The 16,989-nt window shown below is 38.8% G+C and overlaps 1 protein-coding gene across 8 annotated transcripts in view; it reads right to left on the reverse strand.

Annotated features, from left to right (window-relative positions):
• The window catches only part of ATF2 (activating transcription factor 2), a 71,647-nt gene extending 59,027 nt beyond the window's left edge, over nucleotides 1-12,620 (reverse strand). For 5 of the 8 annotated variants that reach the window (XM_080927447.1, XM_080927449.1, XM_080927446.1 and 2 more), the window contains exons 1-3: nucleotides 12,493-12,620; nucleotides 2,452-2,547; nucleotides 172-280 (exon numbers count right to left, since the gene is read on the reverse strand). The gene's annotated coding sequence lies outside the window, so the exon portion shown is untranslated. The remainder of the gene's footprint in view (nucleotides 1-171; nucleotides 281-2,451; nucleotides 2,548-12,492) is intronic. The other 3 variants (XM_080927448.1, XM_080927445.1, XM_080927443.1) reach the window with 1 other exon arrangement.
• Between the last annotated feature and the right edge of the window lie 4,369 nt (nucleotides 12,621-16,989).

The raw sequence follows: 16,989 nt of genomic DNA on the forward strand, positions 1-16,989 counted from the left end.
GTTTATTCAATCTTGTAAAAAACAATATAAAAACACACATACATTGCTGTTGTTGTTGGTTTGTTTATTTGTTTTGTTTTTATTTTGATAGAGTTCCATTTATACAGTCCTGACTGGCATAGAACTTGCTACATAAAGAAGGCTGGCTTTGAACTCAAGAGATCTACTTGCCTGTGTCTCTTGTGTGTTGAGATTGAAGGCATGGACCCGAAGGAAAAAACTCACTTTTTTTCTTTTTCTTTGACACAGGGTTGTAGAGAGAATCTCTTATAAGCATCACCTGTCAATAAAAAAGCCAATGCCCAATGAGCTGAGGCAGGAAATAGGAGGTAGGACACTGTCGGGAAAAGAAAGGATTCTAGGAAATAGTAAGAGATAAGAACAAAGACTCTGTTAAAGATTTGGTTGTGGGAAATTTGAAAAAAGAGATAGACATAACCAGCAGGTAGATGAACTGAGAGATGCTGAGAAAGATGAGGAGAAATGAAAAGAACTAGAATGGGACTCAAGGAGAAGTAACCAAGTGGTAGACCGAGAAATAGTTTAAATGGTTAAGTTAAGAGCTAGTCAGGAATGAGCCAAAGCTTATGACCTAAAATTTAATAATTAGTCTCTAACTCATTGTTCTTAGAAACTAAGTAGCCGGGAAGAAAAAATAGAATTATGTCTTTTACAAATGGTGGCCAACCTGGAATGCATAAAATTCAAACTTTTTAATTTCATATTCAGTTGTTAAGAGCTATTTTTACAGGGAACTTATGTGAATGGTAGAAAAGCCTAAAGTTACACAGGATCTCCTGTAGCTTTCCTATGATGCCTGATATTCCTGCCTCCCAAGTGCTGGGATTATAGGAATGTACCACAATACCCCCCTTAAATGAAAACAAACAAGGAAACCAACTATTTTTTATTATTTTTCAGTAAGTGTATTATCTGTGTGTATTCGTAGGTATCCTCAGACGTCAGAGGCAGTTTATTCTCCTAAAGCTGTAGTTACAAGCAGTTGTAAGCCAGCTGATAGAGGTCCTAGGGTTAAACTTCAACACTCTATAAGAATAACTAAACCATCTCTAAAATACAATGATTTAGATATAGTCCCTTGTCCTCAGGAAATAAATTTTATGAGAAATACTTTTATGAAAAAAAAATGATTAATTTGCACATCAAAAAACACAAATGAAATTAGTTGTATATAAAAATTATCAAGTATTATCTATCTCTTTCCCCCCCATACTTGATTTAAAATGTTTTACTACTGGGGGGTGGGGTTAGAAGACTGAGTTTATTTGTGTAACACTGGCTGTCCTAGATACTCTATAGACCAGTTTGGTCTCAAACTCAGAAATCCACCTGCCTCTCCCTCCCAAGTGCTGGGATTAAAGGCATACACCACCCAACTGTTTTACTCTTAAAATGAATGTACATTTCAGTTTCTCCTTAATTTGAAGAGTCAAAATTAGAGAAAACTGTCATTTATGCAATTTCTCTGATTTGAACGTCAAGATTCAAGGAAAAAACACATAGATCAACTTTATGCATATTCATGTATCAGACAATGTCTGTCATTAATTCACCATGTCTAGAGAGTCTGCAAACTAGACTGCTTTCATTATACTGTTATTTTTCTTCCATTTTTAGGAACTATAGAAACAGTAAATGGCTTGCATACAAAAATCAACATAGTCCATTTCTGTAACACTTTTGTGGTTGGCATGCATATGTTCAAAAAGGTATGAGTGACGAACTATGCAACTTCAACTTGATGTTTCCGGATGGCAACAATCAGGAAAATAAGCTTTAATAATTCCAAAGCAAATAGGTTTACACAGCCATAGAAAAACCAACTTTTGCCCAGTGATTCTGCAACCCACAAAATACTTCGTAGATTAACTTGTTACTAGAATTAAAAATTTTTAGGTAAATTAAAACTTTTATTTTTAGATTCTTTGCTAAAAAACCAAGAAAGTTTAAGAACCTTTAGATTAAGAAAAAAAATTAAAGAATTTAAGTCTTCAGTGTGTTTTTACATCCTATCTCCAAAAGGCCATTTCCAAATTTACTAACACTCCAGATCTGCGCCCCCCATTCCCACTGAACACTATCCGTATAGGTTACTAGTGTTTGAGAACTGCCACATATAAACAGCTATTATTTTCACTAGAGACCAACTATTATGATATGAAAAGAACAATTTTACATTCAAAGCTTTACTCTGAGAGATGGCACAGTTGATGAAGTGCTTTCTGCACAAACCTGAAGAGATTCTCAAAACACACACACACACACACATATATAGATGATGAAAACAAATGAGGAAGATACTTGACACTGACCTCAGGCCTCAACAGGTATGTGTACTCATGATGTGAATATGCACTTACACACACACACACACACACACACACACACACACACACACACACAAGGGGGGAGAAGCTCAAATTCCCTTACCTTTGTAGCTGGTGGTCCATGAGTTTTACTCTGTTAACAGTAATCCCTAAGCTCTTGCTATGCAAGCAATACTTCCCAAGTTGCCATCTAGTATCTCTAGAGAAAAGGAAAGAAGCAGAAGAGAATAGACTTATTATCCTGTTTAATATACATTTTATATTTAAATCTTGCCCATTTCGTATTATATAAAATTTCTCCCAAAATATAAAATGTTTCAAAAAGTTGTTCACCATACAGCCCCCAAGTTGCCAATACATTACCACCTCTAGGTATAAAACAATTTTAAGGATAGAGGAAGGGCAATACAACTAAGATGAAAGGAAGAAAACAAGAGTTTTGGCAGCATATATATACCTGATGGACAGATAATAGATGAAATGTCAGAGTTGAAGTGAAGATTACTATTTTTTTATGTTGTTGCTACACAATAGAATCTACGGACCCTAGTTTAAAAGTGCCTCTTACATGGAAACAGCTTGATGTTTCTCACATGCATCTTAGAATAGGATTCACTGAGAAAACTCAATCTTGTATTGTTCAGAGATTTAATCATTTCACATAAATACAAGCATCCCAGAACCATGATCAGAAGGGACTCTGGGCCCTTTGCTACTCTGATATTATCATAATTCCCTTCCCTTAAAGTTGTGTAACAAATGCTATAGTTCTAGCCTCACAGCTATGAATCAGGCAGCAAGGGAAAGATAAATGAATAAAGGCTTTTCTTTAAGGACTTTTCAGAAACTCCAGAGGAAAATTCTACTCACATTCTATGGGACAGAAGAACTTAGTCACAATTGGCCAAAAATGGCAGGGAGGCTGCCCAGCTGAAAGTAAACTCTTACAGGCAATCCAAACCTTAGAAATGACCACACAGATCTATTATATAAGTACTAGATAAGGTGAGATAGGTAAGAATTTGGAAGAAGTTTCAACTATCAACTATGTTAGGAAAAGGTAGTGATTTCCAAAGCATGATATTCAAAAGGAAATACATGCTCCTGGTCTATTACTTGTGAATTAACCCCCATTATCAAGCCACATAACAATCTGGGAGATTTTCCTATAACAGATTACTGGAAAGAAGAGCAACACTTTCCTTTAGGATCAGTGAAGGTTTCTTAAAGTTTAATAACTTAAAAGTGAAAAACCACAAACTAGAAATTGTCTTATTTCAAAGCTGGAAGAAGTTTTAAATGAAAAACTGTTCTTTATGGAGAAAGGACTCAAAAAGGATACTCAGTGACACGAGTGAAAACTATGGCTATAAATGGAACAGCAACCCGACAGACAGTTTAGTGGATGCTCTCTATGAGCCTACGCTTCCAAAGTACAACTTGCTTTTTTTTGCTCTTACATCGTCGTTCTGGGATTCATAATTGTCCCTTCTTCCTCTATCACCTGCAGATTGCCCTTATATATTGGCTCTGTGTGACAGTATTGAAAAAATGCTCATGTATTTCAGGAAGAGATAGATTCTTGCAAACTACTTTGTTTTTCAGAGAAATGTTCACTCTTACAAGCATGGCTTTAGGTCTGAATAGCTGCACACAGATGTTTATATTCTTATTTCAGCAGTTGGTCACAAAAAATCTGGAACTAACATCTTGAAACATGGCAAGGCAATGATCACTTAAAGCAACAAGGTTAAGAAGCCATCATAACTGTCCTTCACAGCTTGACTTAGCCATAATCATCTAGACTTTGATAAACATCAACAATGCCTTTTATTAAAGCTTGTAAGGTACAGATGTAGGCAATCTCTCCCTCACCAATATTGCCACCCCCTTTCTGCATATTTCTTACACTTGGACAAGTAACCTATGGGAAGAGGCAGTATTTCTACACAAAAGTACTGGTACTGCGAACAGTCAGCACTCTACGGAGAGTCAAACACTACCAGCACACACAGCCCAAAAGAGGGGCATCATTGTTCAAGAGGAACCAATCTTTTCTTAGTCAAACTCAAGAGTCTTATATATCCAAGAGAAGTCTTGAGTGGTATGAAAATACTATGTGAGCAGGTTTGGAGCAACTTTACAAAGTCACAACCTTAAAAAGCTTGGTATTAATGAATGGTATATGGAAACTATCTAATGATACTTGGTTTCTCAGTCTCCAACTTGCCTTTTTCCCTGAGTCCTCATTTTCATGCTTTTCTAAAAAAGAAATGCCCCCCCTATACTCCTCTCTTACCTCAAATCTACCCCAGCCTAGTAATTTTAAAAAGGGATTATATATTTTTTTCTATGTTCGATAATGTTCAGAATTTAGGTAGCTCTGTAGTTGATAATAGAAACGATATGTATATTTTTTAATTTAATGACTGCTCCTTCCACTTTTGGAATACTATCTGTAAACTCGTGGTCCTGAGAAAGAATTCCATGAGAAAAGAAATATGAAACTGCTAAGTAAGGTGTGGTGGTTTGGATGGGAATGGCTCCCACAGACTAGGGAGTGGTACTATTGGAAGGTATGGCCTTGTTGCAGTAAGTAGGTCACTGGGCTTTGAGGTCTCAGAAGTTCAAGGTAGGTCTTAGTGGCTCAGTTCATTTCTGCTGCCTTCAGATCAAGATGTATTGTAAACAATCAAACAAACAAAATCAGAAATTATATTCTTCAAAGATTTAAACTTACAATAAAGTTTAAGGAGTCAATTTTTAGTAGATAAAATTGTCCTTTAAAATGTCCATGTTCCAACTCCTGGAACCTACAAATAGGTTCTATTAAAAGAAAAGGGAACTCTACAGGTATACAGAGATTACAGATCCCAAACAGAATGTCCTCAAGCATCCATCCAGGTGAGCCATTCAGAGTAAGAGATTCATCCAGAAAGAAAAGTCAGGATTAGATATTGAAGACCTAGATCTGCCATTGCCAGAGATGGCCACAAGAAAAGCAGTTCAGCTTCCCCTTATGAAGAGCAGTCCTGTGCAGGTGGGAAGCAACAAAAAAGTGAGGGCAAAGCCAATAAGGTGCATGATCTTGCAAGTGGACTCTTCCCTAGAGTCTTCAAATTGCACAGAACACTGTCAACACATTGATTCTGGCTTTAGGGACTCCAAACATACAATAAAATCTGGTCATCTGTGACATGATTGAACTAGAGATCACTTTAAAACACTACATAATCTATACACACACTTAAATATCATACAGAACTTCATTATTAAATATACTTTCATGTTTTTAAGATTTAGTTAAAGTGGAGAGTTCCCAGAGGACCCAGATGAGGCAATCTAAACTTCCTGACTTACAAAAATGACTTTGTACTATCTTAAGATGTTAAGTATATGGTAATTTATAAATTGGTAATGGAAAAATCTTTATAGTGAACAAAAATGTTAGGGTACCAGGAGGATGGACTTCTGCTCTCTCACAATGTCATTCAAGGGAAGTAGAACCATATAAATAGAGTTTTCTGTGTTACAGTTTCCTTATGACTTCATAAGTACCACAAAATACAAGATGATCTTACAACTATCCTGGGAAAGGCAAAATGTTCCTAACAAATCTAAACCCATGAGTGTAAAAACCTACAGCTAGAACCTAAAAACAATTTATTACCTAGTCAATGCTAAGTATCTTTAGGTTCCCTTATTAAGAAAATTTAAATACTATGATTTTACAATGATCCAGCAATGTACTTGATGAATATCAAAAAGAATTAAAATAATGTGGCCAAGTGAGGGTAGTGCACTCCTTTAATCCCAGCACTCGGGAGGCAGAGGCAGGTGGATCTCTGAGTTCCAGGCAGCCTGTCTACAGAGTGAGTTCCAGGATAGCCAGAGCCTCACACAGAAACAAACAAAAGCAAAAAGCAAATAAGATAAAATAAAATAACCTCCCAAAAATGTTAATGATAGCACAATAATATGTAAAATAAAGACTAGGGCATGGACTTAAACTATTAAATTTATGTTTACTGTGACTTTAAATGTACATTTTCCTAATGCTTAATACTAAATCATACTTTATTTTTATGGCTAGAAACTGAACAGTACACATAAAATGCCAAAATCTTCTGTGAGACTTAAACTGATCTTTAGTTTATGGATTTGATATTATCCTTGTGTATAATGGATACGGAATGCTTAGTCCATCAATAGAAAGAAACTCCTCAAAAGTGAGAAACATATTCCCAACCTCAATAAGGAAAGCAGTAGTTTTTAATTTTTTTTCTACTCACAACATGCAGCAGATGGTTTCCAGGCATATCATCATCAATCTATACTGAAGTTTTGATCTCAAAGTTGATGAGATGCATAAAGAAACATAAGAAATCAGTATGTAAACAGTGAAATCAGCCCAGTATCACAATACTCTTTTTAAAAAAGTAATATTGGACACAATGTCTCTTAAAAGTTTTTTTTAAAAAAACTTTTGGGGGTCAGGTATGGTGGCATACCCTTTTAACCTCCACACTTGGGAGGCAAAAGGAAAGAGAATCTCTCTAGTAAATTCTAAGCCAGCCAAGGCTGTTTTTTGTTTTGGAGATAAAATGACCTAGGGTGGCCTAGAACTTGGTATGTCACCAAAAATAACCTTAAACATCAGCTCTTTCCGCTTCTGCTTTCCCACTACTGAAATTACATTACCTGTGCTACAATGTCTGGTTTATGCATACACAGACTGCACACATACAAACACAATTTTAAAAAAAGAAAAGAAAAAGCGAATCAGAATTATTCAGGAGCTAGAGAAATGTCTGTCGGCATAGTTACCTGACATATAAACAAGTACCTACATAAAAGCCAGGCCAAGAACAGAAATGTGAATTTGTAACCACAGTACTTTGGGGAGAAGAATAATGTGGATCTCTAAAGCTCATTGGCCAGCTAGCCTCACTGAATGAATAAGCTCCAGGTTTAGTAAGAGACTCCATTTCAAAACTAATGTGAAGAACAGGCTAAGTGCGTAAAGGCGCTTGCTGCACAAGCTTGACAACCTGAGCTTGAACCCATGCAAAGATGGACAGAGAGAACTGATTCCACAGAACTAGCCTCTCCAATTCACATGTGTCAAGGTATGTATATCCACAGACACACATCATCTACATGTACAAAAAATATACTCACAATAATAAATAAAAACTTAAAAAATTAAGGTAGAAACTAATTCAGGCAAATACTCAAAATTTTGCCAGGTCTCCACACATGTGAATGTACAACCAACCATACAGACATGCACACACCCTCATAGATGAGCAGGTTTGAGGCCAGCCTGGGCTACAGTGAGCTCCAAGACAACCAGGGCAACTCAGAGAAACCCTACTGACAGGCAGGGGGAAACTGAGGCACAAACACCAAATAATTTGACTAAACACAACACAGCTCACAATTTGGGTACTAACAACTACCCTAAAACTGAATGCATTGTGCCAAAAAAATATATAAAAAAAAATTTAGAAGTAAATCCTTTAAAAAAATTAGTAATTCCATGAAATCTGTAATTCAGAAAGTGGTTCATAAATTAAAACTAATAAATTCAATGAGCACCATATACAAAATTTAAGCAGTGATATTATTATGCTATTATAAGAGAAACAAACAGGGAAATGGCAGAAAATATAATAGGTATTTGTTCCAGTACACAGGTCATTGCTCATAACTACAAAATTGTATGATCAACTATATGATTTTGAAACTACTAAACTACATAACTTTTTTCCATTAATAACTCCCAGTCAAGTAATCATCATTATTGAGTCATAACCACCAAGTTAACAAAATGATGGCAAAGATAGCACACTCACGCTAAAACACCAGTGTGAGCCTACCTCTTCTGGGAGAAAGCAAAAGTCCTGGTAACTACACAAATATTTATATCCTGTGATAAGTAATTCCATTGAGTTTATTATCTTATAGAATCAACTCAAAGGAAGAAAATGGTAGCAAATACCACAAAGTTTATACAACAGAAAAATACAGGACTACACACAGTGAAACACTGTCTCAATAAAACAAAAACATGTCCATTAACTTGATGTTAAAATCAGAAAGAAAAAAAATAACAGGAGAGCAAACTATACAAGGAGATCCTGTCTTCAAAATTAAGTAAACTTAAAAATCAGCTAGACAGGGTGGCTGATGACTGTAATCCCAAAACCTGGGAGGCTGATGCAAGACTGCCATGGGTCTAAGGCCATTAGTTACAGCAGCCTGGATTACAGACTGACTTCCTACCTCAAATAAACAGTGAAGATTGAAATCAATTCTTTCCACTTAGGCATTTAATATCAAGAAATGTATTAAGTGGCTTAAGTGACTTGATTAACTGTACATAATCATTAAACACCACAAAACTTCAGAAAACTAAAATGCTAGAAAAGGTCAAATTAAATGAGTAAAGATAGAAAATTGGAATGTAAAATTCCACTAGACAAATTGAAAACATTTTAGAGAACATAATTAAAAATCAAAAGTGGTACATGCCTTAAATCCCAGAACTAAGGAGGCAGAGGCAGGCAAATCTCTGAGTCTGAGGCCTCTGTTCTACAAAGTGAGTTCCAAAGCAACCAGGGCTACAGAGAAACCTGTCCCAAACAAACAAAAACAACAAAATAACAAAAAAAGAAAAGAAAAAAAGAAAGGAAGAAAAGCAGACAGTGTAGATGAATGTAAACATACTATTAAATTTAACTCAAGTCTATTTATTAATTTGCCAAGTACAATTATTCTCAAGGATCTCATAGTAACAAGTCACTCACTAATATATTTCAAGTGTTTGTTTTATTTTTAAATTTCTTGGGTATTAATGTAGGGAAAGGTTGACAATAACCAGTTAAGATATGGACCCAAGTAAATATACCTATACCCTCAAGATACAGACATACCCCATAACCCCTTTCCTCTAGCAGGAGGAGGAAGAGAAGTAGAAATAATAATCATCGTAGAAACAGTGATATGGCTCATCCAGCAAAGCACTTGCCATGCAAACCTGACAACCTGAGTTCAACACCCATAGCCCATGTAACATGCAAAGAAAGAACTACTTCCATAAAGTCGTTCTGACCGCCAAACCCAAGTTGGGGCATGTACACACCAAAACAAACACATTATACACATATACCAAAACAAATAAAATGAACATTCAAATCCCTTTTTTTATTTTAATTTTATTTTAGAATTACCAAAATCCAAAAAGAACAAAATAAGCATCATAGACTATATCTAAAATGAAAATATACCAGTTTTAGGTTTATCAATTAAAAACAAATGTGAAGACATATACATCACATACAAGTTTATAATTGTATATTTCATTATCTGTGTAATATGAAACACGTAATTACGATTACCAATGGCCTTAAAGACTCATGCATTCTTCCATTTTCTACTAAGTGAAACCTTGTTTTAACTTTGAGAAACAGAAAAAGTGTTTTGCCCCAATCTCCCCCCCAACCCCCGACAAAAATAGTGAGGGTGACCACTATTTCTTATACTAAAGTTACATAGAGGGCTAATAAGATGCTCCAGTGGGTAAAGCACTTGCCACCAAGCCTGATGACCAGGGTTCCATCTTCAGACCCCATATGGTAGAAAAACAACATTTACTCCTCAGAGTGGTCCTTTAATCTCCATAAATATGCTATCATCCACACAGGCAGGAAGGCAGACTAGCAGATAGACACACACAAATGTAAAAATAAAAACAAGCTACATATACAGAGTTTGAGGATGTATACCTCAATAAAAGAGTATGCCTTTAGTCCCAGTGCTCAGGAGGTAAAGGTAGGCAGGATCTCCGTGAGCTGGAGGCTGGTCTGGTCTACAAACCAGTTCCAGGATAGCCAAACTACAGAAAGAAACCATGTCTAAAAAAACAACAACAAATAATAATAAAAAGAGCTTTCCTGGCATGGGTAGAAAAGCAAACAAAGGACAGGAGAGATGGCTTGGCAGTAGAAGTACCTGTTGCTCTTGCAGAGGAGCTGGGATAGGTTCCCAGCACCCACACTGTGGCTAATAATAATCTGTAACTCTAGTTTTAGGGATTCAGGATGTAAGATGTCCTCTAAGGGCACTGCCCATAAATGGTACACATACATATATGCAAAAAAAAACCCACACACACAAAAGTAAATCTTAAATAGATGTGAATATAAGATATATACAAAATGTTAAACTATTGTAATGACTGGTGGATTTGTTGGTTACAAGTTAATACAAGGAGCATTATATGTATTAATTTTCATAGAGGTCAGTTGAATTATTCAATTACTTTACTTAATTCTAATCAAGGAGGGTTTCAGTAAAAATTTTGCTTTAAATATGAAAGACTTACTTTTCTAAGAGCATTTTAATTAAGAGTAACAAATGAAAGTAATACCAGTTCACAGAAACACATACCATATTGGAAAAGCCTAAAGGCAAAAATAAGTGGAAACAAGCATGTAAGTTAAAGCTGTTTACCAGATCTAAGAAGAGAATTGACTAGGAGAGTACAGATAAATAATAAAACTCAAGTTTTCAAGATTTTTTTTTAGAAGTTAAAAAAATTAACCCTAGATTTCTTGACTTAATGTTAGTCATGAGATATTTAGTGGATAATATCATTTCAAAATACAGCTTTAAAATTTTAAGTACCCATCAAAACATCTCTCCAATTATTTATAAGTGATTTTTAAGACCTAGAAGCTTAATTATCACTCAACTATCAATGGCCTTAAAGATCATGTACTTAGTTTTCTTGACTTTATATGGAGTATGTTTTAGCACACTCTACAAAATATTTCTATACTTTTGAAAAAAGTTTATTGCAGGGATTCTTCAAATAAGTTTAGCAAATTTAAATACAAGATTCTAAGTCATCTAGAGTTAATTATTTTAAAATAATCTTTTATAAAATCTTACAATTTGGGTGCAAGGGACCCAGGCCATTTGGCGCTGAACAGTATTCCTGGAATGGTTATTACTTGACAATGGCCAAGGGTTAAGAATTCCTTCAAATTGAACAAAATAAGCCCAGAATAGTCAATGTTTGGTCAGACTTCAAATACAGCTTTACATGCATGTGGTGTGAACGTGTCCATAATTTATAATCCCCAAGAAACTGGGTTCCACAAGGTAATCTAGGTATTAGCCAACAGGCCTAAGGGTCTATCATGAGTAACCCTTATACTCCATTACATTGGTGGTAGTTTTACCCCACCTCCTCAGTTATTCTAAGAGTCTCCATTAAGAAGAGACAATTTTATATTACCTATGTGCAAAAAAAAAATTGTCCCCATCTCTTCCAAGGTCTGGTCCAATGAGTGAGCATCGCGGGGAGACATAACACTCATCCCTTCCTACCTCCCTTCCTGTCCCTGGGTTAATAAAAGGCACAGATTATTTCCCTACAAAAGCTGTGCAGAACACCCGTCGAAGTAAATGAGGGGAAATAGCAGAATCAACCTGCACCCACACCTCAGCCCCGCCCCACCTGGAAAAGGGGGAGGGGTGGCGGGAGTGTGAGGGTGGCAGAAGGACAGAAAAGGCCGAGACCACCAGCTCCCAGGTTCTCCATACCATTGGCTCCATCATGTTCCACGAGACCAGAGACCCCGGCCAGATTTTCAGTCAGGCTTCCCAATCCTTCACCGCACCATCCCAAACCCCGCGGTCCTCAATCACCCGGGTCCCCGGTGGGGTGCCAGCATGGGTCCTCTTGGCGGCCTGATCAAGGACTGGAAGTGGGGGGGGTCTCCCCGTCAGATGGGCGGATCCGAAGCGCGCCCCGGGGACCTCTCAAGTGACCACACAAGAGGCTAAGTCGGAGGGAGGGGTCTGAAAGGAGCCGTTATTCCTTCTCGCACAGGCTTGGGAAAGCGCGCGAGGGAGGGGCCGGAGCCGCAGCGCGTTACCTAACGGTCCGGTCGGTCCACCGGGCCAGAGGCGGCGGCGCGGCCACAGCGGAGGGCTGGGGTCCACAGCAGGGGCGCAAAAGGGGTGGGAGGCGGGGGGTGGGGACTAGAGGCAGCGACGTCGCCATGTTAGCACCTTCTTCCTCTGCATCCCCAACACCCTCCAAGCCTGTGGCCCTTTCACCATTACTCACCTTTCCAGGTCACTAATTCATGTTCCTTTCATCTACCGGCGAGCCCGGAGCCCAGCCGTGTTTACAAACTAGCCCCGGAGGAAAGGGCTGAATCGCACTTTAAAGGCCACGGGCTCCCACAGGCTTCCGTCCTCTCTCGCGAGATCCGACTGACAAGCCTTCTCCCCGCCCCACTCCCGGCATCCCCGCCGCTTTCTTCTCGCGCCCCTCCCCCTCACGCACACGCCCCTTCCTGCTTTCCACGGAGGGAGAGCCTACCGGTCAGGTGACTCCGTCGTACGTCAGAAAAAGGGCGGGTCTTCAGGAGGGCGGGGGCGGGGAGGCGGGAACCAAAGAACACTCGGACGCTAGTGATTGGGTGAAGTGCACGAAAGGCGGGAAGCAGTTACAAAGAGGCGTGGCCAAGGCACCCAAGGGCCGTTGTTTCGGTAACCAGGGAACTGCAGAGAGCTGTGATTGGCAGCCATCGGGAGGCGGGCACGGGAGGCGGCACCGGATCTGGGGGCGCGCTCAGGTGGCGGAGGAGAGCAGGAGGGCGTGGGCGGTGTAAGAGAAGAAAGGTGAGGTCGGAGGAGCCTAAAGGAGCACAGCACTGGCTGCTGGTGTCTCGGTCATATTGGTTTCCGGCCTCGCTAGGGTTAAGGGAATATGAAGGGAGACGCTTCGAAACCAGCCTCCTAGTACCCAGAAGCCAGAGCCGGGGAGCTGCGCTTAAGGTTTTGGAGAGTCATCACCCCCGCCCCCATGTGCGGACTGAAGCAAAATAAGTCAGCCCTGTGTAGAAAAAAAGAAACCTTTTCTCAGAGAGGTCTTTGTTCGGGTTTTACTAAAGCCAAAACTGGAGCTGATCTTAGTCTCCACCCTGCGTCAAGTTCAGGGTATATTGCATTACATACGCGTATGTTCAAAGGCAATGATCAAAAGGAAATACACCGTCTTCCACCCCCTTGTCACCATATTTTAAAACAAAGCAACGATCTTTTTCCTGGAGAAAAATTCTTGGAATTACGGTGTTTTCTTTTTATCTTTTTTTTTTTTTTTTTTTTTACTTAGTCACATATAAAAATACTAATTTCAGAGACTGGAGAGATGTCTCAGCAATTAAGAGCTCCGGATCCTCTTGCAGATGGCTTGGGTTCAATCCTCGGCACCCACATGCAGCCCATACCGGTCTGTAACTCCACTTCCTGGATACCTGACAAAGCACCAATGCACATAAGACAAAAATAAATTAGTTAAATATTAATTTCAATAGGATTGCTTCATTCTTTGAAAGCAAAAGAAATCGGTATTAATGTCTTAAAGAGGACTAAAGGGCACCAATGAGAACCCAGTATTCTTCCTACAATATTTTCCTTTTGCTTTGCAAATTGTAGTGCCAAAGAAATGCCTGTTTCAAAAACTAGGAGGGCAGGGTAGTGGGGGAAAAGGACCTGGAGAGCTTTCTCAGTGGTTAGGAGAGCTTGCTGCTTTTGGGGAGGCCCCAAGTTTAGTTTCCTATCACCTCATAGCCGCTCATAAACAGGGATCCAACGTCTTCCAGCCTCTGTGGACATGCATTCATACAGGTAAACACACATACAAAGTAATGTCCTTAAAACTGGGGGCAAAAAGAAAGATTGGCTGATTAGTGTAATGAGAGCGAAAGAGACAGACTTTTACAATTCTATAGCTGATTCGGGTCCACTCCTAAACATACATGTTCCTAGTGAAGATTTTGGTGCTTATGTTAGGGATGTTGGTTGTCCAATATGTGCAAGTTGCAAAATGTAATTAAGGTGCCTGTGAAGTCTTGCACTAAGTTTTAAAAAAATAATCCTTTTTTAGTATGTTTTTTTTTCATCTGTTAAATGCTTATTTCTAATTTAGGTTTATGAATACAATTTATGTATTTACATAAAATACATTCAATTTCTTCCCACCAAGCGGAAGCTACAATTGTACGTTTGTCAGGAATAGTGTCTGAGAGTTAATTAGCCTGCCGTCTAATAAGGATGCCTGGCATGAAAGAGGAGTTGTAATGTCACTGGACCTTTAATAGGTTCCTGGCCTGTATACATGTATGTGAGCCAACTCAATCTTCCTTTAAAACTAGTTCAATAACTTGAGAAACCTGAGAGAAACTAGATTATTAACAGTGTTGGTTCTGAAGTTAGAACGACAAGACCATCTTCTAACACTAGGAACACTGCAGTAATGTTATATACTTAAACACTAATTACATCAGCTAGGTGTCAGCTGCTCAGATTACCAGCTGAAGGGATGACAGAGAAAAATGTGGGTCTGCCAGATGACAAACTGCTAGGTCCAGAAAATTTTCACTAAAATGCTGCTTTCCTCTACCTGACAATATCTAATGCAAGGGGGGGGGGGGGAGGAAAATCTCCAAAACTAAAAAGTTAAGGCATTTCAAAAGAACTTTAAGTAGATTAGAATTGAGTTTTTACATAACTTTTCCACCATGTATATTTAAAAATTGAAACTTTACATTTGTTTCTTTTTTTTTTTTTCACCATGTAGCCCTGACTGTCCTGGAACTTGCACTGTAGACCATGTGGGCCTTGAACTCACAGAGATCTGTCTCTGCCTCTGCTGGAATTATAGGTGTACACTGCCACCACCACCCCACCACCACCCCACCACCACCGCCATCACCACCACCACCATCTTGGTAAAAATTGAAATTCTTGTCTCCAGACTGATTTATTTAAATTTTCTGCTATCAAGTAATTCATTATCTACACCCAGTACTGTTAGATCTCAAACCCAGCTCCTCTACCCTAAATGTCTCCAGTCTAGGGGCAGGCTACCTTTCCCTATAGAATCCAGCCAAACCCTTTAGCAGGTAGGGAATGAGGGATGCTGGAAGACCTGGTGGCCAGATCCACTCTGATATGTTAAACAGGCACCTCAGCTAGCTGTTTGTCCTGGGTTTAAGGCCCAACATGTACTAGAGGAACATTTCATTCTTAGAGAAATATTTTCAGAATTCTTTTTTATAAGCCACAAATATGGGTTTTTTGTTTTTTCTTTGCTTTGAACTTTCAGTTTTAGCTTACTTTTTAAAGATGCCTAGAGTGAAAAAGAACCAAAGGAGCTCTGAGTGGAAAGCAAATCCAGTGCAAACAGTTCTTGCTTAGGCAGCAGAAAGGAGCTTCCTTTACCTCTGTGCTGTAACAACCCATTTACAAAGCTTTCCTACAAATGGAAACAAGCGAAATGTGGGTAATTATAATTTTCAGTTCTGAGCTCATGTCCCAGCAACTCTCACTATTTCCAGCCTTATAAAATGTTGTGTTTCCCCATTTGCCCTCTCAGATTCCCATCTGTCATAAAATTCTCCGTACCCTTTGGCTTACAAATGCAGGAAATTTCCTATAGGACCCTTATTTTCATGGTTTTATCGTTGCGTACATGTATCTACCTCATCTCTAAGGAGAGTTAGCTTCCTTTAAGAACTTGGTACAAAGGCTGGAGAGAGAGGGTTTTATGGGTAAGAGCCATTGCTGCTTGATCATGAAGACCAGATTACAGATTACAGTTTGTCGGGTGGCTCAAAAAGGACTGTAACTTCAGCTCCAAGGGATCTAACACTCTTTTCTGGTCTTTGAGAGATCCTGTACACACACACCTCTCTTTCACACACACATACATACCCCACATTGTCTCTCACACACACACACCACATACTGTCTTTCACATACATACACACACACACACACACACACACAGAGGCACAAATGTGCACATACATGTAAATAAAAACATTAAAAGGAATTTGAAGTGAAATGCTGTCAGTCTGAGAACCTGTATTTCATTTTAATCTATATGTTTTTTACATTTTTCTTATTTGGCGCCTTGATGTATAGGGACTATCTGTCTGCACTGTCTTTGTCTCCTTTTGTGTAAATGCTGTGGGAACATCTTTTCTGATGAGGGTCCCAATATCAATTTATATTTATTCCTACATGCAAAATATATTTACTAACCAACAATGATTTTTTAAAATGTATTTTCTGTGCACTGGTGTCTAACCTGCATGTGTATCTGTGTGAGGGTGTCAGATCTCCTGGAACTGGAGTTGCAGACAGTTGTGAGCTGCCATGTGGGTGCTGGGAATGAGTAGTATGTGTGTGAAAGAGAGACAATGTGGTGTGTGTGTGTGTGTGTGTGTGTGTGTGTGTGTGTGTGTGTATGTATGTATATGTGTGGGGGGGGCAGGAGAGGTATAAGTGTATTTATGTGTATGTGTGGGGGGGGCAGGAGAGGTATAAGTGTATTTATGTGTATGTGTGTGTATGTGGGGGGGGGCAGGAGAGGTATAAGTGTATTTATGTGTGTGTGTGTGTGTGTGTGTGTGTGTGTGTGTATACCGGATCTCTTTACTGCTGAGTGTCTTTCCACCTTGTCCCCATATCTTTTCATTTTCGTTTTTAATGATAGGGTTTCACTGTGTAGACCTGGCTGTGCTGGACTCAATTTGTAGTCCAGGCTGGT

The sequence above is a fragment of the Micromys minutus genome (genome assembly GCF_963924665.1).
Source record: "Micromys minutus genome assembly, chromosome: 13".
NCBI classification, from domain to species: Eukaryota; Metazoa; Chordata; class Mammalia; order Rodentia; family Muridae; genus Micromys; species Micromys minutus.